Source organism: Denticeps clupeoides, unplaced genomic scaffold, assembly GCF_900700375.1.
Source record: "Denticeps clupeoides unplaced genomic scaffold, fDenClu1.1, whole genome shotgun sequence".
NCBI classification, from domain to species: domain Eukaryota; kingdom Metazoa; phylum Chordata; class Actinopteri; order Clupeiformes; family Denticipitidae; genus Denticeps; species Denticeps clupeoides.
The window spans coordinates 83,073-110,407 of record NW_021629697.1 but is presented as its reverse complement, the minus strand read 5'-3'; the positions used below and the strand labels follow the sequence as shown (position 1 = coordinate 110,407).

Genomic DNA, 27,335 nt, shown 5'->3' with positions numbered 1-27,335 from the left:
TCAACAATACCAGGCAACTATACCTGGGTAAGTGGGTCGATAAAAACTATTTTTGGCGTTAATAGCACCACGGCCTTGCTGGTTTAAAGACTTTGATGGTCAGGGACAAATGATTGACATCTTCTGTATCCAAGAATCTTGGTACGGAACGAAAGCATCCGATTAGTCCTTGCCTATAGTTTTGCCTGAATTTCTTGTCTCTTTCTTTTAAGTAGGGGAATTAGCTCAAATGGTAGAGCGCTCGCTTAGCATGCGAGAGGTAGCGGGATCGATGCCCGCATTCTCCATATTGGTCATATTTCTTTAATTGAGCCAATTTTTACCACACAGCACAGCACAGTAGAGCTACACACACGAAAAAGCCCAACCTGTTGATGAATGTATCCCAATCAGTTTGCATAAGACCTGTCAACAAGGCAACCTGAGTACAGGGGGACCAAAATCAAATCGTGGCCAGTACGGGGATCGAACCCGCGACCTTGGCGTTATTAGCACCACGCTCTAACCAGCTGAGCTAACCGGCCTTGACAAAAAAAGCTGTTTAATCCGTGCTCATCTTCTTTCTCATCTTTAGGTCTGTTTTTTTTTTCACTTGGATTATTAAGAACATTTTTACCACACCACACAGCAGTGCAAAATGCACAAAAAAGTACAATCTGTTGCACGATGTATCCAGCTTCTGTGTCAAAGAGTCTTGGCTCAAAATGAAAGAGTCTGTGTTAATCCCTGCTTTCATGTTACGCTTCACCTGGGTAATTTGCTCAAGTAGTATAAGACTTGTTTAGCATGCCAGAGGTGAAGAGATTGATTCCAGTTTTTTCCATGCTTTTTTTTTTCACTTGGATTATTTTTCTTCAATTGAGCACATTTTTATCAGACAGCACACTACATTAGCTAAAGTACAATCTGTTGCTAAATGTATTCAAATGTTTTTCTGTTGATGTCATCCATAATTGGATCTTTTCACCAAAAAGGTTCGGCCTACGTGGGGCTCGAACCCACAACCCTGAGATTAAGAGTCTCATGCTCTACCGACTGAGCTAGCAGGGCATTAAACGCAAGCCTGCTACTTAACACCAAGTAGGGGAATTAGCTCAAATGGTAGAGCGCTCGCTTAGCATGCGAGAGGTAGCGGGATCTATGCCCGCATTCTCCATATTGGTCATATTTCTTTAATTGAGACAATTTTTACCATACAGCACAGCACAGTAGAGCTACACACACGAAAAAGCCCAACCTGTTGATGAATGTATCCCAATCAGTTTGCATAAGACCTGTCAACAAGGCAACCTGAGTACAGGGGACCAAAATCAAATCGTGGCCAGTACGGGGATCGAAGCAGCGACCTTGGCGTTATTAGCACCACGCTCTAACCAGCTGAGCTAACCGGCCTTGACAAAAAAAGCTGTTTAATCCGTGCTCATCTTCTTTCTCATCTTTAGGTCTGTTTTTTTTTTCACTTGGCTTATTAAGCACATTTTTACCACACCACACAGCAGTGCAAAATGCACAAAAAAGTACAATCTGTTGCACGATGTATCCAGCTTCTGTGTCAAAGAGTCTTGGCTCAAAATGAAACAGTCTGTGTTAATCCCTGCTTTCATGTTACGCTTCACCTGGGTAATTTGCTCAAGTAGTATAAACCTTGTTTAGCATGCCAGAGGTAACGAGATTGATTCCAGTTTTTTCCATGCTTCTTTTTTTCACTTGGATTATTTTTCTTCAATTGAGCACATTTTTATCAGACAGCACACTACATTAGCTAAAGTACAATCTGTTGCTAAATGTATTCAAATGTTTTTCTGTTGATGTCATCCATAATTGGATCTTTTCACCAAAAAGGTTCGCCCAACGTGGGGCTCGAACCCACGACCCTGAGATTAAGAGTCTCATGCTCTACCGACTGAGCTAGCCGGGCAATAGACGTTAGCCTGCTACTTAACACCACAACTAACTACATTAGCTAGTATCTACTTAATAAGCCTAATTGCCTCAGTCACTGTAACTAACATTAGAAATGAAGCATGTTCAATCTATTTGTCTTACGGATCTAAAACCCTACTGTCAATATCCTCATAATGTGCCCTCAGTCAAATTTCCTGTAAGGTTTTCTACTTGATAGTGTCAAATATCAAAAAGCGTCACCTCTGCCTTGTTCGACAGGCCAAAAACCAAAAGCATGTCATCTGTATGATGAAAATGGGCTTGACACAAGCAAATCCATCAATCAGAAATATCAGTTGCATTGATTCCCATGCGTAAGACCTCTCAACAATACCAGGCAACTATACCTGGGTAAGTGGGTCGATAAAAACTATTTTTGGCGTTAATAGCACCACGGCCTTGCTGGTTTAAAGACTTTGACGTTCAGGGACAAATGATTGACATCTTCTGTATCCAAGAATCTTGGTACGGAACGAAAGCATCCGATTAGTCCTTGCATATAGTTTTGCCTGAATTTCTTGTCTCTTTCTTTTAAGTAGGGGAATTAGCTCAAATGGTAGAGCGCTCGCTTAGCATGCGAGAGGTAGCGGGATCGATGCCCGCATTCTCCATATTGGTCATATTTCTTTAATTGAGCCAATTTTTACCACACAGCACAGCACAGTAGAGCTACACACACGAAAAAGCCCAACCTGTTGATGAATGTATCCCAATCAGTTTGCATAAGACCTGTCAACAAGGCAACCTGAGTACAGGGGACCAAAATCAAATCGTGGCCAGTACGGGGATCGAAGCAGCGACCTTGGCGTTATTAGCACCACGCTCTAACCAGCTGAGCTAACCGGCCTTGACAAAAAAAGCTGTTTAATCCGTGCTCATCTTCTTTCTCATCTTTAGGTCTGTTTTTTTTTTCACTTGGCTTATTAAGCACATTTTTACCACACCACACAGCAGTGCAAAATGCACAAAAAAGTACAATCTGTTGCACGATGTATCCAGCTTCTGTGTCAAAGAGTCTTGGCTCAAAATGAAACAGTCTGTGTTAATCCCTGCTTTCATGTTACGCTTCACCTGGGTAATTTGCTCAAGTAGTATAAACCTTGTTTAGCATGCCAGAGGTAACGAGATTGATTCCAGTTTTTTCCATGCTTCTTTTTTTCACTTGGATTATTTTTCTTCAATTGAGCACATTTTTATCAGACAGCACACTACATTAGCTAAAGTACAATCTGTTGCTAAATGTATTCAAATGTTTTTCTGTTGATGTCATCCATAATTGGATCTTTTCACCAAAAAGGTTCGCCCAACGTGGGGCTCGAACCCACGACCCTGAGATTAAGAGTCTCATGCTCTACCGACTGAGCTAGCCGGGCAGTATACGCTAGCCTGCTACTTAACACCACAACTAACTACATTAGCTAGTATCTACTTAATAAGCCTAATTGCCTCAGTCACTGTAACTAACATTAGAAATGAAGCATGTTCAATCTATTTGGCTTACGGATCTAAAACCCTACTGTCAATATCCTCATAATGTGCCCTCAGTCAAATTTCCTGTAAGGTTTTCTACTTGATAGTGTCAAATATCAAAAAGCGTCACCTCTGCCTTGTTCGACAGGCCAAAAACCAAAAGCATGTCATCTGTATGATGAAAATGGGCTTGACACAAGAAAAATCCATCAATCAGAAATATCAGTTGCATTGATTCCCATGCGTAAGACCTCTCAACAATACCAGGCAACTATACCTGGGTAAGTGGGTCGATAAAAACTATTTTTGGCGTTAATAGCACCACGGCCTTGCTGGTTTAAAGACTTTGACGGTCAGGGACAAATGATTGACATCTTCTGTATCCAAGAATCTTGGTACAGAACGAAAGCATCCGATTAGTCCTTGCATATAGTTTTGCCTGAATTTCTTGTCTCTTTCTTTTAAGTAGGGGAATTAGCTCAAATGGTAGAGCGCTCGCTTAGCATGCGAGAGGTAGCGGGATCGATGCCCGCATTCTCCATATTGGTCATATTTCTTTAATTGAGCCAATTTTTACCACACAGCACAGCACAGTAGAGCTACACACACGAAAAAGCCCAACCTGTTGATGAATGTATCCCAATCAGTTTGCATAAGACCTGTCAACAAGGCAACCTGAGTACAGGGGACCAAAATCAAATCGTGGCCAGTACGGGGATCGAACCCGCGACCTTGGCGTTATTAGCACCACGCTCTAACCAGCTGAGCTAACCGGCCTTGACAAAAAAAGCTGTTTAATCCGTGCTCATCTTCTTTCTCATCTTTAGGTCTGTTTTTTTTTTCACTTGGCTTATTAAGCACATTTTTACCACACCACACAGCAGTGCAAAATGCACAAAAAAGTACAATCTGTTGCACGATGTATCCAGCTTCTGTGTCAAAGAGTCTTGGCTCAAAATGAAACAGTCTGTGTTAATCCCTGCTTTCATGTTACGCTTCACCTGGGTAATTTGCTCAAGTAGTATAAACCTTGTTTAGCATGCCAGAGGTAACGAGATTGATTCCAGTTTTTTCCATGCTTCTTTTTTTCACTTGGATTATTTTTCTTCAATTGAGCACATTTTTATCAGACAGCACACTACATTAGCTAAAGTACAATCTGTTGCTAAATGTATTCAAATGTTTTTCTGTTGATGTCATCCATAATTGGATCTTTTCACCAAAAAGGTTCGCCCAACGTGGGGCTCGAACCCACGACCCTGAGATTAAGAGTCTCATGCTCTACCGACTGAGCTAGCCGGGCAGTATACGCTAGCCTGCTACTTAACACCACAACTAACTACATTAGCTAGTATCTACTTAATAAGCCTAATTGCCTCAGTCACTGTAACTAACATTAGAAATGAAGCATGTTCAATCTATTTGTCTTACGGATCTAAAACCCTACTGTCAATATCCTCATAATGTGCCCTCAGTCAAATTTCCTGTAAGGTTTTCTACTTGATAGTGTCAAATATCAAAAAGCGTCACCTCTGCCTTGTTCGACAGGCCAAAAACCAAAAGCATGTCATCTGTATGATGAAAATGGGCTTGACACAAGCAAATCCATCAATCAGAAATATCAGTTGCATTGATTCCCATGCGTAAGACCTCTCAACAATTCCAGGCAACTATACCTGGCTAAGTGGGTCGATAAAAAATATTTTTGGCGTTAATAGCACCACAGCCTTGCTGGTTTAAAGACTTTGACGGTCAGGGACAAATGATTGACATCTTCTGTATCCAAGAATCTTGGTACGGAACGAAATTATCCGATTAGTCCTTGCCTACAGTTTTGTCTAAATTTTTTGTCTCTTAATTTTATGTAGGGGAATTAGCTCAAATGGTAGAGCGTTAGCTTAGCATGCGAGAGGTAGCGGGATCGATGCCCGCATTCTCCATATTGGTCATATTTCTTTAATTGAGCCAATTTTTACCACACAGCACAGCACAGTAGAGCTACACACACGAAAAAGCCCAACCTGTTGATGAATGTATCCCAATCAGTTTGCATAAGACCTGTCAACAAGGCAACCTGAGTACAGGGGACCAAAATCAAATCGTGGCCAGTACGGGGATCGAACCCGCGACCTTGGCGTTATTAGCACCACGCTCTAACCAGCTGAGCTAACCGGCCTTGACAAAAAAAGCTGTTTAATCCGTGCTCATCTTCTTTCTCATCTTTAGGTCTGTTTTTTTTTCACTTGGATTATTAAGCACATTTTTACCACACCACACAGCAGTGCAAAATGCACAAAAAAGTACAATCTGTTGCACGATGTATCCAGCTTCTGTGTCAAAGAGTCTTGGCTCAAAATGAAACAGTCTGTGTTAATCCCTGCTTTCATGTTACGCTTCACCTGGGTAATTTGCTCAAGTAGTATAAACCTTGTTTAGCATGCCAGAGGTAACGAGATTGATTCCAGTTTTTTCCATGCTTCTTTTTTTCACTTGGATTATTTTTCTTCAATTGAGCACATTTTTATCAGACAGCACACTACATTAGCTAAAGTACAATCTGTTGCTAAATGTATTCAAATGTTTTTCTGTTGATGTCATCCATAATTGGATCTTTTCACCAAAAAGGTTCGCCCAACGTGGGGCTCGAACCCACGACCCTGAGATTAAGAGTCTCATGCTCTACCGACTGAGCTAGCCGGGCAGTATACGCTAGCCTGCTACTTAACACCACAACTAACTACATTAGCTAGTATCTACTTAATAAGCCTAATTGCCTCAGTCACTGTAACTAACATTAGAAATGAAGCATGTTCAATCTATTTGTCTTACGGATCTAAAACCCTACTGTCAATATCCTCATAATGTGCCCTCAGTCAAATTTCCTGTAAGGTTTTCTACTTGATAGTGTCAAATATCAAAAAGCGTCACCTCTGCCTTGTTCGACAGGCCAAAAACCAAAAGCATGTCATCTGTATGATGAAAATGGGCTTGACACAAGCAAATCCATCAATCAGAAATATCAGTTGCATTGATTCCCATGCGTAAGACCTCTCAAAAATACCAGGCAACTATACCTGGGTAAGTGGGTCGATAAAAACAATTTTTGGCGTTAATAGCACCACGGCCTTGCTGGTTTAAAGACTTTGACGGTCAGGGACAAATGATTGACATCTTCTGTATCCAAGAATCTTGGTACGGAACGAAAGCATCCGATTAGTCCTTGCCTATAGTTTTGCCTGAATTTCTTGTCTCTTTCTTTTAAGTAGGGGAATTAGCTCAAATGGTAGAGCGCTCGCTTAGCATGCGAGAGGTAGCGGGATCGATGCCCGCATTCTATTTCTTTAATTGAGCCAATTTTTACCACACAGCACAGCACAGTAGAGCTACACACACGAAAAAGCCCAACCTGTTGATGAATGTATCCCAATCAGTTTGCATAAGACCTGTCAACAAGGCAACCTGAGTACAGGGGACCAAAATCAAATCGTGGCCAGTACGGGGATCGAACCCGCGACCTTGGCGTTATTAGCACCACGCTCTAACCAGCTGAGCTAACCGGCCTTGACAAAAAAAGCTGTTTAATCCGTGCTCATCTTCTTTCTCATCTTTAGGTCTGTTTTTTTTTTCACTTGGATTATTAAGCACATTTTTACCACACCACACAGCAGTGCAAAATGCACAAAAAAGTACAATCTGTTGCACGATGTATCCAGCTTCTGTGTCAAAGAGTCTTGGCTCAAAATGAAACAGTCTGTGTTAATCCCTGCTTTCATGTTACGCTTCACCTGGGTAATTTGCTCAAGTAGTATAAACCTTGTTTAGCATGCCAGAGGTAACGAGATTGATTCCAGTTTTTTCCATGCTTCTTTTTTTCACTTGGATTATTTTTCTTCAATTGAGCACATTTTTATCAGACAGCACACTACATTAGCTAAAGTACAATCTGTTGCTAAATGTATTCAAATGTTTTTCTGTTGATGTCATCCATAATTGGATCTTTTCACCAAAAAGGTTCGCCCAACGTGGGGCTCGAACCCACGACCCTGAGATTAAGAGTCTCATGCTCTACCGACTGAGCTAGCCGGGCAGTATACGTTAGCCTGCTACTTAACACCACAACTAACTACATTAGCTAGTATCTACTTAATAAGCCTAATTGCCTCAGTCACTGTAACTAACATTAGAAATGAAGCATGTTCAATCTATTTGTCTTACGGATCTAAAACCCTACTGTCAATATCCTCATAATGTGCCCTCAGTCAAATTTCCTGTAAGGTTTTCTACTTGATAGTGTCAAATATCAAAAAGCGTCACCTCTGCCTTGTTCGACAGGCCAAAAACCAAAAGCATGTCATCTGTATGATGAAAATGGGCTTGACACAAGCAAATCCATCAATCAGAAATATCAGTTGCATTGATTCCCATGCGTAAGACCTCTCAACAATACCAGGCAACTATACCTGGGTAAGTGGGTCGATAAAAACTATTTTTGGCGTTAATAGCACCACGGCCTTGCTGGTTTAAAGACTTTGATGGTCAGGGACAAATGATTGACATCTTCTGTATCCAAGAATCTTGGTACGGAACGAAAGCATCCGATTAGTCCTTGCATATAGTTTTGCCTGAATTTCTTGTCTCTTTCTTTTAAGTAGGGGAATTAGCTCAAATGGTAGAGCGTTAGCTTAGCATGCAAGAGGTAGCGGGATCGATGCCCGCATTCTCCATATTGGTCATATTTCTTTAATTGAGCCAATTTTTACCACACAGCACAGCACAGTAGAGCTACACACACGAAAAAGCCCAACCTGTTGATGAATGTATCCCAATCAGTTTGCATAAGACCTGTCAACAAGGCAACCTGAGTACAGGGGACCAAAATCAAATCGTGGCCAGTACGGGGATCGAACCCGCGACCTTGGCGTTATTAGCACCACGCTCTAACCAGCTGAGCTAACCGGCCTTGACAAAAAAAAGCTGTTTAATCCGTGCTCATCTTCTTTCTCATCTTTAGGTCTGTTTTTTTTTTCACTTGGATTATTAAGCACATTTTTACCACACCACACAGCAGTGCAAAATGCACAAAAAAGTACAATCTGTTGCACGATGTATCCAGCTTCTGTGTCAAAGAGTCTTGGCTCAAAATGAAAGAGTCTGTGTTAATCCCTGCTTTCATGTTACGCTTCACCTGGGTAATTTGCTCAAGTAGTATAAACTTTGTTTAGCATGCCAGAGGTAACGAGATTGATTCCAGTTTTTTCCATGCTTCTTTTTTTCACTTGGATTATTTTTCTTCAATTGAGCACATTTTTATCAGACAGCACACTACATTAGCTAAAGTACAATCTGTTGCTAAATGTATTCAAATGTTTTTCTGTTGATGTCATCCATAATTGGATCTTTTCACCAAAAAGGTTCGCCCAACGTGGGGCTCGAACCCACGACCCTGAGATTAAGAGTCTCATGCTCTACCGACTGAGCTAGCCGGGCAGTATACGCTAGCCTGCTACTTAACACCACAACTAACTACATTAGCTAGTATCTACTTAATAAGCCTAATTGCCTCAGTCACTGTAACTAACATTAGAAATGAAGCATGTTCAATCTATTTGTCTTACGGATCTAAAACCCTACTGTCAATATCCTCATAATGTGCCCTCAGTCAAATTTCCTGTAAGGTTTTCTACTTGATAGTGTCAAATATCAAAAAGCGTCACCTCTGCCTTGTTCGACAGGCCAAAAACCAAAAGCATGTCATCTGTATGATGAAAATGGGCTTGACACAAGAAAAATCCATCAATCAGAAATATCAGTTGCATTGATTCCCATGCGTAAGACCTCTCAACAATACCAGGCAACTATACCTGGGTAAGTGGGTCGATAAAAACTATTTTTGGCGTTAATAGCACCACGGCCTTGCTGGTTTAAAGACTTTGATGGTCAGGGACAAATGATTGACATCTTCTGTATCCAAGAATCTTGGTACGGAACGAAAGCATCCGATTAGTCCTTGCATATAGTTTTGCCTGAATTTCTTGTCTCTTTCTTTTAAGTAGGGGAATTAGCTCAAATGGTAGAGCGCTCGCTTAGCATGCGAGAGGTAGCGGGATCGATGCCCGCATTCTCCATATTGGTCATATTTCTTTAATTGAGCCAATTTTTACCACACAGCACAGCACAGTAGAGCTACACACACGAAAAAGCCCAACCTGTTGATGAATGTATCCCAATCAGTTTGCATAAGACCTGTCAACAAGGCAACCTGAGTACAGGGGACCAAAATCAAATCGTGGCCAGTACGGGGATCGAACCCGCGACCTTGGCGTTATTAGCACCACGCTCTAACCAGCTGAGCTAACCGGCCTTGAAAAAAAAAAAAGCTGTTTAATCCGTGCTCATCTTCTTTCTCATCTTTAGGTCTGTTTTTTTTTTCACTTGGATTATTAAGCACATTTTTACCACACCACACAGCAGTGCAAAATGCACAAAAAAGTACAATCTGTTGCACGATGTATCCAGCTTCTGTGTCAAAGAGTCTTGGCTCAAAATGAAACAGTCTGTGTTAATCCCTGCTTTCATGTTACGCTTCACCTGGGTAATTTGCTCAAGTAGTATAAGCCTTGTTTAGCATGCCAGAGGTAACGAGATTGATTCCAGTTTTTTCCATGCTTCTTTTTTTCACTTGGATTATTTTTCTTCAATTGAGCACATTTTTATCAGACAGCACACTACATTAGCTAAAGTACAATCTGTTGCTAAATGTATTCAAATGTTTTTCTGTTGATGTCATCCATAATTGGATCTTTTCACCAAAAAAGTTCGCCCAACGTGGGGCTCGAACCCACGACCCTGAGATTAAGAGTCTCATGCTCTACCGACTGAGCTAGCCGGGCAGTATACGCTAGCCTGCTACTTAACACCACAACTAACTACATTAGCTAGTATCTACTTAATAAGCCTAATTGCCTCAGTCACTGTAACTAACATTAGAAATGAAGCATGTTCAATCTATTTGTCTTACGGATCTAAAACCCTACTGTCAATATCCTCATAATGTGCCCTCAGTCAAATTTCCTGTAAGGTTTTCTACTTGATAGTGTCAAATATCAAAAAGCGTCACCTCTGCCTTGTTCGACAGGCCAAAAACCAAAAGCATGTCATCTGTATGATGAAAATGGGCTTGACACAAGCAAATCCATCAATCAGAAATATCAGTTGCATTGATTCCCATGCGTAAGACCTCTCAAAAATACCAGGCAACTATACCTGGGTAAGTGGGTCGATAAAAACTATTTTTGGCGTTAATAGCACCACGGCCTTGCTGGTTTAAAGACTTTGATGGTCAGGGACAAATGATTGACATCTTCTGTATCCAAGAATCTTGGTACGGAACGAAAGCATCCGATTAGTCCTTGCATATAGTTTTGCCTGAATTTCTTGTCTCTTTCTTTTAAGTAGGGGAATTAGCTCAAATGGTAGAGCGCTCGCTTAGCATGCGAGAGGTAGCGGGATCGATGCCCGCATTCTCCATATTGGTCATATTTCTTTAATTGAGCCAATTTTTACCACACAGCACAGCACAGTAGAGCTACACACACGAAAAAGCCCAACCTGTTGATGAATGTATCCCAATCAGTTTGCATAAGACCTGTCAACAAGGCAACCTGAGTACAGGGGACCAAAATCAAATCGTGGCCAGTACGGGGATCGAAGCCGCGACCTTGGCGTTATTAGCACCACGCTCTAACCAGCTGAGCTAACCGGCCTTGACAAAAAAAAGCTGTTTAATCCGTGCTCATCTTCTTTCTCATCTTTAGGTCTGTTTTTTTTTTCACTTGGATTATTAAGCACATTTTTACCACACCACACAGCAGTGCAAAATGCACAAAAAAGTACAATCTGTTGCACGATGTATCCAGCTTCTGTGTCAAAGAGTCTTGGCTCAAAATGAAACAGTCTGTGTTAATCCCTGCTTTCATGTTACGCTTCACCTGGGTAATTTGCTCAAGTAGTATAAACTTTGTTTAGCATGCCAGAGGTAACGAGATTGATTCCAGTTTTTTCCATGCTTCTTTTTTTCACTTGGATTATTTTTCTTCAATTGAGCACATTTTTATCAGACAGCACACTACATTAGCTAAAGTACAATCTGTTGCTAAATGTATTCAAATGTTTTTCTGTTGATGTCATCCATAATTGGATCTTTTCACCAAAAAGGTTCGCCCAACGTGGGGCTCGAACCCACGACCCTGAGATTAAGAGTCTCATGCTCTACCGACTGAGCTAGCCGGGCAATAGACGTTAGCCTGCTACTTAACACCACAACTAACTACATTAGCTAGTATCTACTTAATAAGCCTAATTGCCTCAGTCACTGTAACTAACATTAGAAATGAAGCATGTTCAATCTATTTGTCTTACGGATCTAAAACCCTACTGTCAATATCCTCATAATGTGCCCTCAGTCAAATTTCCTGTAAGGTTTTCTACTTCATAGTGTCAAATATCAAAAAGCGTCACCTCTGCCTTGTTCGACAGGCCAAAAACCAAAAGCATGTCATCTGTATGAAGAAAATGGGCTTGACACAAGCAAATCCATCAAATCAGAAATATCAGTTGCATTGATTCCCATGCGTAAGACCTCTCAACAATACCAGGCAACTATACCTGGGTAAGTGGGTCGATAAAAACTATTTTTGGCGTTAATAGCACCACAGCCTTGCTGGTTTAAAGACTTTGACGGTCAGGGACAAATGATTGACATCTTCTGTATCCAAGAATCTTGGTACGGAACGAAATTATCCGATTAGTCCTTGCCTACAGTTTTGCCTGAATTTCTTGTCTCTTTCTTTTAAGTAGGGGAATTAGCTCAAATGGTAGAGCGCTCGCTTAGCATGCGAGAGGTAGCGGGATCGATGCCCGCATTCTCCATATTGGTCATATTTCTTTAATTGAGCCAATTTTTACCACACAGCACAGCACAGTAGAGCTACACACACGAAAAAGCCCAACCTGTTGATGAATGTATCCCAATCAGTTTGCATAAGACCTGTCAACAAGGCAACCTGAGTACAGGGGACCAAAATCAAATCGTGGCCAGTACGGGGATCGAACCCACGACCTTGGCGTTATTAGCACCACGCTCTAACCAGCTGAGCTAACCGGCCTTGACAAAAAAAGCTGTTTAATCCGTGCTCATCTTCTTTCTCATCTTTAGGTCTGTTTTTTTTTTCACTTGGATTATTAAGCACATTTTTACCACACCACACAGCAGTGCAAAATGCACAAAAAAGTACAATCTGTTGCACGATGTATCCAGCTTCTGTGTCAAAGAGTCTTGGCTCAAAATGAAACAGTCTGTGTTAATCCCTGCTTTCATGTTAGGCTTCACCTGGTAATTTGCTCAAGTAGTATAAGCCTTGTTTAGCATGCCAGAGGTGACGAGATTGATTCCAGTTTTTTCCATGCTTCTTTTTTTAACTTGGATTATTTTTCTTCAATTGAGCACATTTTTATCAGACAGCACACTACATTAGCTAAAGTACAATCTGTTGCTAAATGTATTCAAATGTTTTTCTGTTGATGTCATCCATAATTGGATCTTTTCACCAAAAAGGTTCGCCCAACGTGGGGCTCGAACCCACGACCCTGAGATTAAGAGTCTCATGCTCTACCGACTGAGCTAGCCGGGCAGTATACGCTAGCCTGCTACTTAACACCACAACTAACTACATTAGCTAGTATCTACTTAATAAGCCTAATTGCCTCAGTCACTGTAACTAACATTAGAAATGGAGCATGTTCAATCTATTTGTCTTACGGATCTAAAACCCTACTGTCAATATCCTCATAATGTGCCCTCAGTCAAATTTCCTGTAAGGTTTTCTACTTGATAGTGTCAAATATCAAAAAGCGTCACCTCTGCCTTGTTCGACAGGCCAAAAACCAAAAGCATGTCATCTGTATGATGAAAATGGGCTTGACACAAGCAAATCCATCAATCAGAAATATCAGTTGCATTGATTCCCATGCGTAAGACCTCTCAACAATACCAGGCAACTATACCTGGGTAAGTGGGTCGATAAAAACTATTTTTGGCGTTAATAGCACCACGGCCTTGCTGGTTTAAAGACTTTGATGGTCAGGGACAAATGATTGACATCTTCTGTATCCAAGAATCTTGGTACGGAACGAAAGCATCCGATTAGTCCTTGCATATAGTTTTGCCTGAATTTCTTGTCTCTTTCTTTTAAGTAGGGGAATTAGCTCAAATGGTAGAGCGCTCGCTTAGCATGCGAGAGGTAGCGGGATCGATGCCCGCATTCTCCATATTGGTCATATTTCTTTAATTGAGCCAATTTTTACCACACAGCACAGCACAGTAGAGCTACACACACGAAAAAGCCCAACCTGTTGATGAATGTATCCCAATCAGTTTGCATAAGACCTGTCAACAAGGCAACCTGAGTACAGGGGACCAAAATCAAATCGTGGCCAGTACGGGGATCGAACCCGCGACCTTGGCGTTATTAGCACCACGCTCTAACCAGCTGAGCTAACCGGCCTTGACAAAAAAAAACTGTTTAATCCGTGCTCATCTTCTTTCTCATCTTTAGGTCTGTTTTTTTTTTCACTTGGATTATTAAGCACATTTTTACCACACCACACAGCAGTGCAAAATGCACAAAAAAGTACAATCTGTTGCACGATGTATCCAGCTTCTGTGTCAAAGAGTCTTGGCTCAAAATGAAACAGTCTGTGTTAATCCCTGCTTTCATGTTACGCTTCACCTGGGTAATTTGCTCAAGTAGTATAAACCTTGTTTAGCATGCCAGAGGTAACGAGATTGATTCCAGTTTTTTCCATGCTTCTTTTTTTCACTTGGATTATTTTTCTTCAATTGAGCACATTTTTATCAGACAGCACACTACATTAGCTAAAGTACAATCTGTTGCTAAATGTATTCAAATGTTTTTCTGTTGATGTCATCCATAATTGGATCTTTTCACCAAAAAGGTTCGCCCAACGTGGGGCTCGAACCCACGACCCTGAGATTAAGAGTCTCATGCTCTACCGACTGAGCTAGCCGGGCAATAGACGTTAGCCTGCTACTTAACACCACAACTAACTACATTAGCTAGTATCTACTTAATAAGCCTAATTGCCTCAGTCACTGTAACTAACATTAGAAATGAAGCATGTTCAATCTATTTGTCTTACGGATCTAAAACCCTACTGTCAATATCCTCATAATGTGCCCTCAGTCAAATTTCCTGTAAGGTTTTCTACTTGATAGTGTCAAATATCAAAAAGCGTCACCTCTGCCTTGTTCGACAGGCCAAAAACCAAAAGCATGTCATCTGTATGATGAAAATGGGCTTGACACAAGCAAATCCATCAATCAGAAATATCAGTTGCATTGATTCCCATGCGTAAGACCTCTCAACAATACCAGGCAACTATACCTGGGTAAGTGGGTCGATAAAAACTATTTTTGGCGTTAATAGCACCACGGCCTTGCTGGTTTAAAGACTTTGACGGTCAGGGACAAATGATTGACATCTTCTGTATCCAAGAATCTTGGTACGGAACGAAAGCATCCGATTAGTCCTTGCATATAGTTTTGCCTGAATTTCTTGTCTCTTTCTTTTAAGTAGGGGAATTAGCTCAAATGGTAGAGCGCTCGCTTAGCATGCGAGAGGTAGCGGGATCGATGCCCGCATTCTCCATATTGGTCATATTTCTTTAATTGAGCCAATTTTTACCACACAGCACAGCACAGTAGAGCTACACACACGAAAAAGCCCAACCTGTTGATGAATGTATCCCAATCAGTTTGCATAAGACCTGTCAACAAGGCAACCTGAGTACAGGGGACCAAAATCAAATCGTGGCCAGTACGGGGATCGAACCCGCGACCTTGGCGTTATTAGCACCACGCTCTAACCAGCTGAGCTAACCGGCCTTGACAAAAAAAAAGCTGTTTAATCCGTGCTCATCTTCTTTCTCATCTTTAGGTCTGTTTTTTTTTTCACTTGGATTATTAAGCACATTTTTACCACACCACACAGCAGTGCAAAATGCACAAAAAAGTACAATCTGTTGCACGATGTATCCAGCTTCTGTGTCAAAGAGTCTTGGCTCAAAATGAAACAGTCTGTGTTAATCCCTGCTTTCATGTTACGCTTCACCTGGGTAATTTGCTCAAGTAGTATAAACCTTGTTTAGCATGCCAGAGGTAACGAGATTGATTCCAGTTTTTTCCATGCTTCTTTTTTTCACTTGGATTATTTTTCTTCAATTGAGCACATTTTTATCAGACAGCACACTACATTAGCTAAAGTACAATCTGTTGCTAAATGTATTCAAATGTTTTTCTGTTGATGTCATCCATAATTGGATCTTTTCACCAAAAAGGTTCGCCCAACGTGGGGCTCGAACCCACGACCCTGAGATTAAGAGTCTCATGCTCTACCGACTGAGCTAGCCGGGCAGTATACGCTAGCCTGCTACTTAACACCACAACTAACTACATTAGCTAGTATCTACTTAATAAGCCTAATTGCCTCAGTCACTGTAACTAACATTAGAAATGAAGCATGTTCAATCTATTTGTCTTACGGATCTAAAACCCTACTGTCAATATCCTCATAATGTGCCCTCAGTCAAATTTCCTGTAAGGTTTTCTACTTGATAGTGTCAAATATCAAAAAGCGTCACCTCTGCCTTGTTCGACAGGCCAAAAACCAAAAGCATGTCATCTGTATGATGAAAATGGGCTTGACACAAGCAAATCCATCAATCAGAAATATCAGTTGCATTGATTCCCATGCGTAAGACCTCTCAACAATACCAGGCAACTATACCTGGGTAAGTGGGTCGATAAAAACTATTTTTGGCGTTAATAGCACCACGGCCTTGCTGGTTTAAAGACTTTGACGGTCAGGGACAAATGATTGACATCTTCTGTATCCAAGAAACTTGGTACGGAACGAAAGCATCCGATTAGTCCTTGCATATAGTTTTGCCTGAATTTCTTGTCTCTTTCTTCTAAGTAGGGGAATTAGCTCAAATGGTAGAGCGCTCGCTTAGCATTCGAGAGGTAGCGGGATCGATGCCCGCATTCTGCATATTGGTCATATTTATTTAATTGAGCCAATTTTTACCACACAGCACAGCACAGTAGAGCTACACACACAAAAAAGCCCAACCTGTTGATGAATGTATCCAAATCAGTTTGCATAAGACCTGTCAACAAGGCAACCTGAGTACAGGGGACCAAAATCAAATCGTGGCCAGTACGGGGATCTAACCCGCAACCTTGGCGTTATCAGCACCACGCTCTAACCAGCTGAGCTAACCGGCCTTGACAAAAACAGCTGTTTAATCTGTGCACATCTTCTTTCTCACCTTTAGTTCTGTTTTTTTTTTCACTTGGATTATTAAGCACATTTTTACCACACCACACAGCAGTGCAAAATGCACAAAAAAGTACAATCTGTTGCACGATGTATCCAGCTTCTGTGTCAAAGAGTCTTAGCTCAAAATGAAAGAGTCTGTGTTAATCCCTGCTTTCATATTACGCTTCACCTGGTTAATTTGCTCAAGTAGTATAAGCCTTGTTTAGCATGCCAGAGGTGACGAGATTGATTCCAGTTTTTTCCATGCTTCTTTTTTTTCACTTGGATTATTTTTCTTCAATTGAGCACATTTTTATCAGACAGCACACTACATTAGCTAAAGTACAATCTGTTGCTAAGTGTATTCAAATGTTTTTCTGTTGATGTCATCCATAATTGGATCTTTTCACCAAAAAGGTTCGCCCAACGTGGGGCTCGAACCCACGACCCTGAGATTAAGAGTCTCATGCTCTACCGACTGAGCTAGCCGGGCAATATACGCTAGCCTGCTACTTAACACCACAACTAACTACATTAGCTAGTATCTACTTAATAAGCCTAATTGCCTCAGTCACTGTAACTAACATTAGAAATGAAGCATGTTCAATCTATTTGTCTTACGGATCTAAAACCCTACTGTCAATATCCTCATAATGTGCCCTCAGTCAAATTTCCTGTAAGGTTTTCTACTTGATAGTGTCAAATATCAAAAAGCGTCACCTCTGCCTTGTTCGACAGGCCAAAAACCAAAAGCATGTCATCTGTATGATGAAAATGGGCTTGACACAAGCAAATCCATCAATCAGAAATATCAGTTGCATTGATTCCCATGCGTAAGACCTCTCAACAATACCAGGCAACTATACCTGGGTAAGTGGGTCGATAAAAACTATTTTTGGCATTAATAGCACCACGGCCTTGCAGGTTTAAAGACTTTGACGGTCAGGGACAAATGATTGACATCTTCTGTATCCAAGAATCTTGGTACGGAACGAAAGCATCCGATTAGTCCTTGCATATAGTTTTGCCTGAATTTCTTGTCTCTTTCTTTTAAGTAGGGGAATTAGCTCAAATGGTAGAGCGCTCGCTTAGCATGCGAGAGGTAGCGGGATTGATGCCCGCATTCTCCATATTGGTCATATTTCTTTAATTGAGCCATTTTTTACCACACAGCACAGCACAGTAGAGCTACACACACGAAAAAGCCTAACCTGTTGATGAATGTATCCAAATCAGTTTGCATAAGACCTGTCAACAATTGAGCACATTTTTATCAGAGAGCACTCTACATTAGCTAAAGTACAATCAGTTGCTAAATGTATTCAAATGTTTTTCTGTTGATGTCATCCATAATTGGATCTTTTCACCAAAAAGGTTCGCCCAACGTGGGGCTCGAACCCACGACCCTGAGATTAAGAGTCTCATGCTCTACCGACTGAGCTAGCCAGGCAATATACTTAACACCACAACTAACTACATTAGCTAGTATCTACTTAATAAGCCTAATTGCCTCAGTCACTGTAACTAACATTAGAAATGAAGCATGTTCAATCTATTTGTCTTACGGATCTAAAACCCTACTGTCAATATCCTCATAATGTGCCCTCAGTCAAATTTCCTGTAAGGATTTCTACTTGATAGTGTCAAATATCAAAAAGCGTCACCTCTGCCTTGTTCGACAGGCCAAAAACCAAAAGCATGTCATCTGTACGATGAAAATGGGCTTGACACAAGCAAATCCATCAATCAGAAATATCAGTTGCATTGATTTTCATGCGTAAGACCTCTCAACAATACCAGGCAACTATACCTGGGTAAGTGGGTCGATAAAAACTATTTTGGTGTTAATAGCACCACGGCCTTGCTGGTTTAAAGACTTTGACGGTCAGGGACAAATGATTGACATCTTCTGTATCCAAGAAACTTGGTACGGAACGAAAGCATCCGATTAGTCCTTGCATATAGTTTTGCCTGAATTTCTTGTCTCTTTCTTTTAAGTAGGGGAATTAGCTCAAATGGTAGAGCGCTCGCTTAGCATGCGAGAGGTAGCGGGATCGATGCCCGCATTCTCCATATTGGTCATATTTATTTAATTGAGCCAATTTTTACCACACAGCACAACACAGTAGAGCTACACACACAAAAAAGCCCAACCTGTTGATGAATGTATCCAAATCAGTTTGCATAAGACCTGTCAACAAGGCAACCTGAGTACAGGGGACCAAAATCAAATCGTGGGCAGTACGGGGATCGAACCCGCGACCTTGGCGTTATTAGCACCACGCTCTAACCAGCTGAGCTAACCGGCCTTGACAAAAAAAAAAAGCTGTTTAATCCGTGCACATCTTCTTTCTCACCTTTAGGTCTTTTTTTTTTTCACTTGGATTATTAAGCACATTTTTACCACACCACACAGCAGTGCAAAATGCACAAAAAAGTACAATCTGTTGCACGATGTATCCAGCTTCTGTGTCAAAGAGTCTTGGCTCAAAATGAAAGAGTCTGTGTTAATCCCTGCTTTCATGTTCCGCTTCACCTGGGTAATTTGCTCAAGTAGTATAAACCTTGTTTAGCATGCCAGAGGTGACGAGATTGATTCCAGTTTTTTCCATGCTTCTTTTTTTCACTTGGATTATTTTTCTTCAATTGAGCACATTTTTATCAGACAGCACACTACATTAGCTAAAGTACAATCTGTTGCTAAATGTATTCAAATGTTTTTCTGTTGATGTCATCCATAATTGGATCTTTTCACCAAAAAGGTTCGCCCAACGTGGGGCTCGAACCCATGACCCTGAGATTAAGAGTCTCATGCTCTACCGACTGAGCTAGCCGGGCAATATACGTTAGCCTGCTACTTAACACCACAACTAACTACATTAGCTAGTATCTACTTAATAAGCCTAATTGCCTCAGTCACTGTAACTAACATTAGAAATGAAGCATGTTCAATCTATTTGTCTTACGGATCTAAAACCCTACTGTCAATATCCTCATAATGTGCCCTCAGTCAAATTTCCTGTAAGGTTTTCTACTTGATAGTGTCAAATATCAAAAAGCGTCACCTCTGCCTTGTTCGACTGGCCAAAAACCAAAAGCATGTCATCTGTACGATGAAAATGGGCTTGACACAAGCAAATCCATCAATCAGAAATATCAGTTGCATTGATTTTCATGCGTAAGACCTCTCAACAATACCAGGCAACTATACCTGGGTAAGTGGGTCGATAAAAACTATTTTGGCGTTAATAGCACCACGGCCTTGCTGGTTTAAAGACTTTGACGGTCAGGGACAAATGATTGACATCTTCTGTATCCAAGAAACTTGGTACGGAACGAAAGCATCCGATTAGTCCTTGCATATAGTTTTGCCTGAATTACTTGTCACTTTCTTTTAAGTAGGCGTTCTGCATATTGGTCATATTTATTTAATTGAGCCAATTTTTACCACACAGCACAGCACAGTAGAGCTACACACACAAAAAAGCCCAACCTGTTGATGAATGTATCCAAATCAGTTTGCATAAGACCTGTCAACAAGGCAAGCTGAGTACAGGGGTCCAAAATCAAATCGTGGCCAGTACAGAGATCGAACCCACGACCTTGGCGTTATTAGCACCCCGCTCTAACCAGCTGAGCTAACCGGCTGTTAGAGTTGTACGCCGTTCCAACACTTATAAACCAGAGAAGAATGACACGAAGAAGTTGAGTTCTTTTACTTGCAAGGAGAGCGATCAGAGACGACCAATACAGCAGCCTCCAAAAAGCTCTGCCGTCTCTTCCGCTTCCTCTCTTTTTATTCAATAATAGGGCGGTACATTCATCACAGGATCACACCAAATAAGCTTATAATTTGCATGTAGGGTTGTCTCTTTGGTAGACGCTCCATCGCCAAGGTCTTCTTGTTTTTCTTGCTTCTCCGCGGCTGCAGGCCTCCTCTTATCAAGTCGCGGTCATTCTGTTCTGTAAACAGCCTTTAGCCCACCAGTTTCTGAAGAGACTAATGATTCAATGTAGTGCGCATATTAAAAAGATTAATATAGTTTAATGCATGCGAGATATATATATATGTCAAAAGGATTAATAGAGTTTAATACATGTGGGATATATATGTCAAAAAGGTAGTAAAGGTTAATAGCATGATAACTTATATACATTTTCCAACATTTCCCCCCTGTTTATCATGTAGCAAACCTTTTTCTAATTCTTTTTTTTTTTTTTTTTCTTAATAATAACAACAATAATAATAGAAAAAATCGTGAGTATAGTGATATATATACATATATCTTTTTTTTTTTTTCTTAATAATAACAACAATAATAATAATAATAGAAAAAATCGTGAGTATAGAATAACAAAAATAATAGGAAAACATCGTGAGTATCACACAGAGTGATAATGCCGTTCTGGACCACATAGGGACTGTAGTACGGTGCTGAGAACAGGCCACATGACGCACCGAATCGAAACCACAATGCAACCAACCAAGCATTCAAGAGAACAAAAACGTGGTGTCGCTGTTCAGGAGAGGACAGAATAAATGCTACCCTGCCGATTCAAAACGCTGCTCCTTTTTTTTTTTTTTTTTTTTTCTTTGAATCAGCAGATTCAAGTCTGCTGAGAGATCCATATTCTACCATCCTATCACCATAAGTCACCATATTTCCGAACGTCGTTTCCAGCCTTATCCAAACAGCACCTTGCCTGATAAATATAGGAAGTTCAGTATTAAAACAACAAAAAGCCTGATAAATTCAGGAAATACAGAATTAAAACAACAAAAAAGCCTGATAAATTCAGGAAATTCAGAATTAAAACAACAAAAAATACATTTAAAACATAATGAGTCAAGCATATGTCCCCCAATATTTCCCCCTGTTTATCATATATTGAACTTTTTTTTTTTTTTTTTTTTTCTATAGTACTTCCCTAATAACCTCTTCCGGTAGGATTTTCGACTATTAGTTCATAAACTGAGCAATACATTTACACTCAAAGGGATGTTGCTTCAATTCTCGAAGATAGATTCTCAGAACAGTTGGCTCAACTGTAAGTCACTGGGCTCCATGGACATCTCAAAGCCCTCATCGTGGATTTTATTTTCCAAGAGCGGGTATAACTGTGTGGGATCAACCTCCCTGGGTGATAAGGCCGTAGTGATGAGACGGTTCACAAGACTGCGCAGACAAGGAATACAACAACATCCACACAAGGTCAGAATTGCTGCCAATACAGCCATAGATGTTAAAACAGATTGAACTAGGGCTTTGTATTTCCCGAATACATTCATCCAGGAATCCCACATCGTAGTTTCCACCCCTGAATGCTCCTTCATCTTCCGGTTGAGGGTGCGCAGGCCGTCAATGGCCAATGTCAGACTGCCTCCTGCAGCTGTGTTGTTTGGTATGAACGAGCAGCATTGCTCTCCAAACACGGCGCAAAACCCCATTTTTCTCAGCCAAGAGCATATCAAGCGCTATTCTGTTCTGAAAAGCCATTAGGGAAGTGGCGGATAATTGTCCATGCACGGCCTCAAAACCGACATGTGTCCAATTTCCTAATTTCTGAACATTGTAATGGATGTAGTTGATCCTGTCTACGTTCTTATTAATCGTACACCACCAACACAAGGTTGATTCTAATCCCGCTGCTATTTGATTTGCTATTTTATATTCGTCAGGCACCCCCCCTGGGAACCCCAATTGCATCTATGTAAGTTGGATCTGTTAGCTTCTCCCAGGGCGGGGTTGACCGCTTCGTCTGGTGCCAGTCTGCAGGCACCAGGCTGTCTATTTTGAATAATAGGTTACTTATTGTTGTTGGATATATGGACACTGGTAATAAAAGGGTTACTAAGACACACAACCCAGTGGTGTTTGTGGGCAATCGATCAAACAACCTGATCCCAAACTTGATCCCAACTTCTGCAACGACAATCTGGTTGAGTTATAACCGCTGGTTTTACCTGTAATAATGGTCATGGATATATGGACACTGGTAATAAAAGGGTTACTAAGACTCACAACCCAGTGGTGTTTGTGGGCAATCGATCAAACAACCTGATCCCAAACTTGATCCCAACTTCTGCAACGACAATCTGGTTGAGTTATAACCGCTGGTTTTACCTGTAATAATGGTCATGGCCCCAAAAGCACGCAATCTTGTTGAGTGACAATAGCTGCTTGCTCCACTTAAAGAAGCCAATTGTTGTTTTTACCACATCAAGCATTTTTTTTTTCTCTTAAAAAATTGTAAATAATAAAAAATGAAATTAACAGTTGTCGATAAGGTAACATCCAAATTGCATCAAAAACCCGCGTAGAAACACATCCTCAGTCATGCTGAAAATACAAGACTACTACAGCAGTAACATCCAACATCCGTTACGCACCCGATTCGTCTTTACACAAAAATTTCCACCTCCCAAAAATAAATAAAAAAAGAATGCATGAAAAATCAGCTACAGGACATAGTGAAGGAGAACAGAGGTGATACGGTCACAATTTTGGAGGCCTAATGTGGGTGGGGAGTCTGTTTAAAGCTAAGAGGGCCTGCTCTGCATCAGGGTTCCACAGCACCTGAGAAGACATCGATTTATAATGAGTGAGGGCAGTTAAAGGCTTGCTGAACCTTGGAAGAAATACTCAATACTCAAAAGGCAATAAATAACAACAACTGTTTTACAGTAATGGATGTGAGGAGTTTGGATGACAGGTCCTTGTCATTTTCCACTAATAATGTGACCCAGAAATATAACGGAAATGTAACAGCAAAAATGCAACTGAAATCCAAACCAAAACTGAGACAATAACCCTATTGCTGTAAATAACAATAATAATAATTATTCTCTAAATGCTCTCGGTCTGGGTTCAAGGAAACAAAAAGTGCACAGCGCAAGTTATAACCAGAATAATGTAGTCATCCCAATGCTACCATTTAAATAAAAAACAATACAGCATCATATCGGTCATTGGCTGGGGCAACACAATGAAATGAAATAAAATCCACAGTACAATATAAATGTGAAGGCTTTTTTTTTTTTTTTTTTTTATGTCTTCCACTGTTCTTTTTTACATGGCTGCACTAGAATCAACAATGAGAAAAGAAAAAAATTCACTTGTCAGAGGGATGCGTATCAGTGTGTTATGTCTTCGTATTCAGCGTGAGTGTCAGTGTAGGTCAGTGTAGGTGTGATGGACCTTATTCAAAGACACAGTAACAGAGGCAAACAGTGCAGCCGTTGGGAAATCTCCCTTCTTAAATAAAATAAAACAAAACAAAACCCAGAAAAAAAAAACCCAAAGTGTACATACAACGGTACAATATTCATTTAAAATTGCACAGTTTAGATGTAATGTATATATTTTCCCCAGCTTTTCAAACTTAATTTTAAAACTCTCAGAAAGAAAAGAAAACAAACAAACAAAATACACAAAATGTAAATTCAAAATATTTCCCATATTCCCTTTAAATCTGAATAAGGTGGAGACCCGTTGTAAATCGCTGTGCTGATGCCCAGACGGTAAAATCTATTGCTAAGAGTTCCAAAACAAAACGAGAGAGAGAGAGAGATAGGCCCCACACACACACACACACACACACACACACATACCAGAGAGATAAGGTCTGCCAATGCGTGTAGACGCACATACCCACACACACACACACACACACACACACACACACACACACACAGAGGCTGGAGTGTCTCATCAGAACTCCTGTCCTGCACTTGTATTTTCCTGTAGATGTAACCATTCCCCTATTCCGCCAGTACTGAGCAAATGTATATTGGCTATCAGTATATATAGTAACATCTTTCCCTTTCATTAATTTACAAGCCTCAGTTAGAGCAATTATTTTGGCTGCTTGCGCTGAAAAAGTCGATGGTTAGTTGTCAGCTTTAATCACTGCTGTCACCATGGCGTAGCCCGTTTATGTTTTTCCCAAATAATTTTTCTTTGAAGAGCCATCGATGAATATTACCTCACCCTGAGGCAAGGTTGGTCACTTAAATCTAATCTAGATTTAGCTGTGTGTTCGTGTTATTCTCCGTCATCGGGTAAAGTTAACAATGTGGCTGGGTTAAATGTGGTGCATCGTTCGATAGTGAGATGTGGCTGTGACAGCAACGTGGCCATGCAGGAGAGGTGCCTTGCAGGTGATAAAAAGATCATATTGGTTTGCAGTAGTAAAGCAGCCACTGCATGTGGGACCTTAAGGGTCAATGGGTGGAATAAAACTATTCCGGCACTTGCTTCTACTGCCATCGACGCCGCTATCACCGCCCTCACACAGTGTGGCAATGCGCGGGCTACATTATCTAATTTGGATGAAAAATAAGCTATCGGCCTCAGGTTGTCTCCATGTTGTCGGCCTAGGACAGAAGTCATATATTTGTCTTTGCAGTCCACCATTTGTATAAACGGTTTACTATAATTTGGCAAGGCTAGAGCTAAATTGGAGGTCAGCGCCTGTTTAATATCACAAAAAGTTTTTTCTGCTTCTGACGTCCAATTTAGCGGTGATGTCATTTTCAGGTCTTCAGTGTAAATTAAAGCCGTGAGTGGGGAAGTAATCTCAGCGTAATTTGGTACCCAACTTCTACAATAATTAGTTAATCCTAAGAATGACATCATTTGTTTTTTATTAATTGGTTTTGGCGCCTGTAGGACCGCTGTTTTCCGTTCTTCTAGAATAGTTCTGCCGCCTGCACTGAGGTGGTGACCCAGGTATTTGACTTGTGGATTCCACAATTGCAATTAGTTTTTACTAACTTTGTGCCCCTCTTTAGCTAGGTGATTTAAGAGGGCCACAGTGTCGTTTTTACATGCATCTAGACTCGGAGAAGCCACTAATATATCATCAACGTAAAGTAGAATCTGACTTCCCCCCGGTGGTTGAAATTTGGACATGCTGGCATGCATGGCTTGGGAATATATAGTAGGGCTTTCGCAATAGCCCTGGGGAAGCCTAGTATAGGTGTATCGTTTCCCCTTAAATGTAAAAGCGAACCAAAATTGGCTGTCTGGGTCTATGGGAATGGAGAAAAAGGCATTGCTAATGTCGACCACAGTAAATATTCGCGCATCTGGTCTTAAGGAATTTAGTAATGTGTGTGGGTCAGGCACACACGGAGCTCGCTGTACTACTGCAGCATTTACTGCCTGCAGATCCTGCTCCATTCTCCATCCCACCGAGGGAGCTTGCTTTTTCACCGGGAATATAGGCGTATTGCAGGGGGAATAATCTCTCTCTATAATAACCCCTGCTTGCTGTAAGTCACGTATCACTGGTGTGCCTTCTAGTGTGTCAGGATTAAGCGGATATTGTCTTATGCAAGGCCGATATTCTGTTTTGGGTCTGACTTGTACCGGCAAAATTCCTTTTATCAGTCCAACATCAGACGGTCCTTGTGACCACAATGATTGAGGGATTTGTACATATGGACGGGGGGTTTGTGCTAGTTCTGATTCATCTTCTTCAGTGAGCAGAAAATGTCACTGGTTTCTGGATGTACTCCAGTCTTGGTCTGTATTGTCCAATACAGCCATTTCCAAATTATGCTCTAATTTGTCCCACATGTCTGCCCAAATCCGTTGCGCTGTCACCTTCTTGAACTATGGTGCCCAACGACTTCCAACTCCTCTCTCTGTTTTTATACAGTGAGATGTGCGGTGGATACCAACCCGGAGCATTGCTAGGTAAAGCGACCCCCGCCACCACGTTACCTTGCCCGTCCGAGTAAACATAAAGAATGACTATGGTTGTTGGCGTGAGTCGTGACAATTTCTTTTCGTATATTGGATCAGGCCAAGGAGAGTTTTTATACCACATGGTGACATGCAGTTTGTCAGAGGGCATGAGCTCCACACCTGTTACGGAGTGGAGACGAGTGCCAAACCTAATTTAAGTAAGCCGTCTCTTCCCAGCAAATTAACAGGGCATTCTGGGATAAAAAGGATGGACACGTTTTACATGATGTTCCTTTGGGGTCTCTCACCCAAACTGGTTTAGAAGCAGTGACTATTGTTGTACCCCCATTTACTGATCTCCCTACTACTCCCTACTAATTCTTCTCCCCCAGTCATGCCGTGTTATCTCCCGGCCCTGCTAGACAGTCTCTGGCTATGTGCCCAGCCTTCCCACAGGACCAGCAGCCTGCTCTCCATTGGCCCTGTGTGTTCCACCCTCGTCCTTGGACACCCCCTCTTCTTTTTCCCCTGCGTCCTCCCTGTCTCCCTCTACCTCCGCCTCCATGGTAAAATGTGTCTGTATCCTGCATAGTGTTTTCCCAAAAGGTGTCAATTTTTTTATAGGTTTGTCTTTTCCTTTTAGTTCTTATCAGTTTGTCTATGTGCATGGCGTGGATATGCCATATACCATATCCAGATACAGGGGAGGAGCTGCAGGCACAGAGGGAAGCGCTGGTGGCTGCACTAGCGGCCCCCATTGCCCCCTCCTCCCCTACTCCTACGCACCCCTTCCCTCTGACTTCCCCTACTTCCAGTTTCTTCATGGTCT

The 27,335-nt window shown here is 41.2% G+C and overlaps 40 non-coding genes across 40 annotated transcripts; 11 read left to right on the top strand and 29 right to left on the bottom strand.

The window, feature by feature from the left end:
• Positions 1–214: 214 nt before the first annotated feature.
• trnaa-agc (transfer RNA alanine (anticodon AGC)) lies at positions 215–287 on the top strand. Its single transcript has one exon. It is a non-coding gene; the product is annotated as a tRNA-Ala (tRNA).
• A 163-nt stretch (positions 288–450) lies between these two features.
• trnai-aau (transfer RNA isoleucine (anticodon AAU)) lies at positions 451–524 on the bottom strand. Its single transcript has one exon. It is a non-coding gene; the product is annotated as a tRNA-Ile (tRNA).
• Positions 525–977: 453 nt separating this feature from the next.
• On the bottom strand, positions 978–1,050 carry trnak-cuu (transfer RNA lysine (anticodon CUU)). The gene has a single exon. It is a non-coding gene; the product is annotated as a tRNA-Lys (tRNA).
• A 33-nt stretch (positions 1,051–1,083) lies between these two features.
• trnaa-agc (transfer RNA alanine (anticodon AGC)) lies at positions 1,084–1,156 on the top strand. Its single transcript has one exon. It is a non-coding gene; the product is annotated as a tRNA-Ala (tRNA).
• A 162-nt stretch (positions 1,157–1,318) lies between these two features.
• On the bottom strand, positions 1,319–1,392 carry trnai-aau (transfer RNA isoleucine (anticodon AAU)). Its single transcript has one exon. It is a non-coding gene; the product is annotated as a tRNA-Ile (tRNA).
• Positions 1,393–1,845: 453 nt separating this feature from the next.
• trnak-cuu (transfer RNA lysine (anticodon CUU)) lies at positions 1,846–1,918 on the bottom strand. The gene has a single exon. It is a non-coding gene; the product is annotated as a tRNA-Lys (tRNA).
• Positions 1,919–2,482: 564 nt separating this feature from the next.
• On the top strand, positions 2,483–2,555 carry trnaa-agc (transfer RNA alanine (anticodon AGC)). Its single transcript has one exon. It is a non-coding gene; the product is annotated as a tRNA-Ala (tRNA).
• A 162-nt stretch (positions 2,556–2,717) lies between these two features.
• On the bottom strand, positions 2,718–2,791 carry trnai-aau (transfer RNA isoleucine (anticodon AAU)). Its single transcript has one exon. It is a non-coding gene; the product is annotated as a tRNA-Ile (tRNA).
• Positions 2,792–3,244: 453 nt separating this feature from the next.
• On the bottom strand, positions 3,245–3,317 carry trnak-cuu (transfer RNA lysine (anticodon CUU)). Its single transcript has one exon. It is a non-coding gene; the product is annotated as a tRNA-Lys (tRNA).
• Positions 3,318–3,882: 565 nt separating this feature from the next.
• Positions 3,883–3,955, top strand: trnaa-agc (transfer RNA alanine (anticodon AGC)). The gene has a single exon. It is a non-coding gene; the product is annotated as a tRNA-Ala (tRNA).
• Positions 3,956–4,117: 162 nt separating this feature from the next.
• On the bottom strand, positions 4,118–4,191 carry trnai-aau (transfer RNA isoleucine (anticodon AAU)). The gene has a single exon. It is a non-coding gene; the product is annotated as a tRNA-Ile (tRNA).
• A 453-nt stretch (positions 4,192–4,644) lies between these two features.
• Positions 4,645–4,717, bottom strand: trnak-cuu (transfer RNA lysine (anticodon CUU)). The gene has a single exon. It is a non-coding gene; the product is annotated as a tRNA-Lys (tRNA).
• A 799-nt stretch (positions 4,718–5,516) lies between these two features.
• On the bottom strand, positions 5,517–5,590 carry trnai-aau (transfer RNA isoleucine (anticodon AAU)). The gene has a single exon. It is a non-coding gene; the product is annotated as a tRNA-Ile (tRNA).
• Positions 5,591–6,042: 452 nt separating this feature from the next.
• Positions 6,043–6,115, bottom strand: trnak-cuu (transfer RNA lysine (anticodon CUU)). Its single transcript has one exon. It is a non-coding gene; the product is annotated as a tRNA-Lys (tRNA).
• A 786-nt stretch (positions 6,116–6,901) lies between these two features.
• Positions 6,902–6,975, bottom strand: trnai-aau (transfer RNA isoleucine (anticodon AAU)). The gene has a single exon. It is a non-coding gene; the product is annotated as a tRNA-Ile (tRNA).
• Positions 6,976–7,428: 453 nt separating this feature from the next.
• Positions 7,429–7,501, bottom strand: trnak-cuu (transfer RNA lysine (anticodon CUU)). The gene has a single exon. It is a non-coding gene; the product is annotated as a tRNA-Lys (tRNA).
• Positions 7,502–8,300: 799 nt separating this feature from the next.
• On the bottom strand, positions 8,301–8,374 carry trnai-aau (transfer RNA isoleucine (anticodon AAU)). Its single transcript has one exon. It is a non-coding gene; the product is annotated as a tRNA-Ile (tRNA).
• Positions 8,375–8,828: 454 nt separating this feature from the next.
• Positions 8,829–8,901, bottom strand: trnak-cuu (transfer RNA lysine (anticodon CUU)). The gene has a single exon. It is a non-coding gene; the product is annotated as a tRNA-Lys (tRNA).
• Positions 8,902–9,466: 565 nt separating this feature from the next.
• trnaa-agc (transfer RNA alanine (anticodon AGC)) lies at positions 9,467–9,539 on the top strand. Its single transcript has one exon. It is a non-coding gene; the product is annotated as a tRNA-Ala (tRNA).
• A 162-nt stretch (positions 9,540–9,701) lies between these two features.
• trnai-aau (transfer RNA isoleucine (anticodon AAU)) lies at positions 9,702–9,775 on the bottom strand. Its single transcript has one exon. It is a non-coding gene; the product is annotated as a tRNA-Ile (tRNA).
• A 456-nt stretch (positions 9,776–10,231) lies between these two features.
• On the bottom strand, positions 10,232–10,304 carry trnak-cuu (transfer RNA lysine (anticodon CUU)). The gene has a single exon. It is a non-coding gene; the product is annotated as a tRNA-Lys (tRNA).
• Positions 10,305–10,868: 564 nt separating this feature from the next.
• Positions 10,869–10,941, top strand: trnaa-agc (transfer RNA alanine (anticodon AGC)). The gene has a single exon. It is a non-coding gene; the product is annotated as a tRNA-Ala (tRNA).
• A 162-nt stretch (positions 10,942–11,103) lies between these two features.
• Positions 11,104–11,177, bottom strand: trnai-aau (transfer RNA isoleucine (anticodon AAU)). The gene has a single exon. It is a non-coding gene; the product is annotated as a tRNA-Ile (tRNA).
• A 454-nt stretch (positions 11,178–11,631) lies between these two features.
• On the bottom strand, positions 11,632–11,704 carry trnak-cuu (transfer RNA lysine (anticodon CUU)). Its single transcript has one exon. It is a non-coding gene; the product is annotated as a tRNA-Lys (tRNA).
• Positions 11,705–12,269: 565 nt separating this feature from the next.
• trnaa-agc (transfer RNA alanine (anticodon AGC)) lies at positions 12,270–12,342 on the top strand. The gene has a single exon. It is a non-coding gene; the product is annotated as a tRNA-Ala (tRNA).
• A 162-nt stretch (positions 12,343–12,504) lies between these two features.
• Positions 12,505–12,578, bottom strand: trnai-aau (transfer RNA isoleucine (anticodon AAU)). The gene has a single exon. It is a non-coding gene; the product is annotated as a tRNA-Ile (tRNA).
• Positions 12,579–13,030: 452 nt separating this feature from the next.
• trnak-cuu (transfer RNA lysine (anticodon CUU)) lies at positions 13,031–13,103 on the bottom strand. The gene has a single exon. It is a non-coding gene; the product is annotated as a tRNA-Lys (tRNA).
• Positions 13,104–13,667: 564 nt separating this feature from the next.
• On the top strand, positions 13,668–13,740 carry trnaa-agc (transfer RNA alanine (anticodon AGC)). Its single transcript has one exon. It is a non-coding gene; the product is annotated as a tRNA-Ala (tRNA).
• Positions 13,741–13,902: 162 nt separating this feature from the next.
• Positions 13,903–13,976, bottom strand: trnai-aau (transfer RNA isoleucine (anticodon AAU)). The gene has a single exon. It is a non-coding gene; the product is annotated as a tRNA-Ile (tRNA).
• A 454-nt stretch (positions 13,977–14,430) lies between these two features.
• On the bottom strand, positions 14,431–14,503 carry trnak-cuu (transfer RNA lysine (anticodon CUU)). Its single transcript has one exon. It is a non-coding gene; the product is annotated as a tRNA-Lys (tRNA).
• Positions 14,504–15,067: 564 nt separating this feature from the next.
• Positions 15,068–15,140, top strand: trnaa-agc (transfer RNA alanine (anticodon AGC)). The gene has a single exon. It is a non-coding gene; the product is annotated as a tRNA-Ala (tRNA).
• Positions 15,141–15,302: 162 nt separating this feature from the next.
• trnai-aau (transfer RNA isoleucine (anticodon AAU)) lies at positions 15,303–15,376 on the bottom strand. Its single transcript has one exon. It is a non-coding gene; the product is annotated as a tRNA-Ile (tRNA).
• Positions 15,377–15,831: 455 nt separating this feature from the next.
• Positions 15,832–15,904, bottom strand: trnak-cuu (transfer RNA lysine (anticodon CUU)). Its single transcript has one exon. It is a non-coding gene; the product is annotated as a tRNA-Lys (tRNA).
• A 799-nt stretch (positions 15,905–16,703) lies between these two features.
• On the bottom strand, positions 16,704–16,777 carry trnai-gau (transfer RNA isoleucine (anticodon GAU)). The gene has a single exon. It is a non-coding gene; the product is annotated as a tRNA-Ile (tRNA).
• Positions 16,778–17,231: 454 nt separating this feature from the next.
• On the bottom strand, positions 17,232–17,304 carry trnak-cuu (transfer RNA lysine (anticodon CUU)). Its single transcript has one exon. It is a non-coding gene; the product is annotated as a tRNA-Lys (tRNA).
• A 564-nt stretch (positions 17,305–17,868) lies between these two features.
• On the top strand, positions 17,869–17,941 carry trnaa-agc (transfer RNA alanine (anticodon AGC)). Its single transcript has one exon. It is a non-coding gene; the product is annotated as a tRNA-Ala (tRNA).
• Positions 17,942–18,188: 247 nt separating this feature from the next.
• On the bottom strand, positions 18,189–18,261 carry trnak-cuu (transfer RNA lysine (anticodon CUU)). Its single transcript has one exon. It is a non-coding gene; the product is annotated as a tRNA-Lys (tRNA).
• A 550-nt stretch (positions 18,262–18,811) lies between these two features.
• On the top strand, positions 18,812–18,884 carry trnaa-agc (transfer RNA alanine (anticodon AGC)). The gene has a single exon. It is a non-coding gene; the product is annotated as a tRNA-Ala (tRNA).
• Positions 18,885–19,046: 162 nt separating this feature from the next.
• Positions 19,047–19,120, bottom strand: trnai-aau (transfer RNA isoleucine (anticodon AAU)). Its single transcript has one exon. It is a non-coding gene; the product is annotated as a tRNA-Ile (tRNA).
• A 456-nt stretch (positions 19,121–19,576) lies between these two features.
• trnak-cuu (transfer RNA lysine (anticodon CUU)) lies at positions 19,577–19,649 on the bottom strand. Its single transcript has one exon. It is a non-coding gene; the product is annotated as a tRNA-Lys (tRNA).
• Positions 19,650–27,335: the final 7,686 nt, after the last annotated feature.